The following is a 957-nucleotide window of genomic DNA, read 5'->3' as shown; positions in this document are numbered from 1 at the left end:
TTTAGTTATTTTTAGTTAAATTCAGTAATTGTTCATTATAGCCCCCCAAAAGACTTATTTATATATACATGGACTATATAAGAGTACCTAACTTTTTTCTTTTGTACTCCTGCCTCTCTGTGACTGACATCCAGCAATTATTTGTATCCAATCATTTAGACCATAAGGCAGCCAACATTAAGACTACCAGCTTCTATTACAGAGACTCCTATATTTGGAAATTTGATTAGGTGGGCTTAATTTGCATGGTGAATTCTGCTAATTTACAAAATCAGGATTCTTTCACATACATGATAGTGTATGGTGGAACTACATGATTTCCTCATTTTATTGAGAGACAACCATTGCTCCAGTAAAGACTGCTAGGAATGACTTAGAAGGTGTTAGTTGCATCTTCCTCACTAAAGCATTAGGGAGTTTGTGAACAGGAATTAGAAGTATGGGACATAGTCAGAAAGTAGTTGCTGCAGACACAAAAACATAGGAGACCAGTGGCAAATATGAATTACTTTCTTTTTTCATTTTTTCTTTTTTTTGGAGAGGGAGCCTCACTCTGTCGCCCAGGCTGGGGTGCAGTATTGTGATCTCAGCTCACTGCATCCTCCGCCTCCTAGGTTCAAGCAATTCTCCTGCCTCAGCCTCTTGAGTAGTAGGGATTGCAGGTGTGTACCACCATGCCCAGCTAATTTTGCATTTTTATTAGAGATGGGGTTTTGCCATATTGGCCAGGCTGGTCTCAAACTCCTGACCTCAAATGATCCATGTGCCTTGGTGTCCTAAAATTCTGGGAGTACAGGCATGAGCCACCACACCTGGCCTCAATTACTTTCTATTTGAAAGGAAATAAGCCTATTGATTTAGTTGAAAAATTTAGATCATTAGTAATATAATTAATATAGCAAGTATGTAATAAGTAATAATATAACGTAACAGGTATTACTAATATAAGTACCAGAG

This window comes from Cebus imitator, unplaced genomic scaffold, assembly GCF_001604975.1.
Source record: "Cebus imitator isolate Cc_AM_T3 unplaced genomic scaffold, Cebus_imitator-1.0 Scaffold18, whole genome shotgun sequence".
NCBI classification, from domain to species: Eukaryota; Metazoa; Chordata; class Mammalia; order Primates; family Cebidae; genus Cebus; species Cebus imitator.
Note: the sequence above shows the minus strand (reverse complement) of the source record.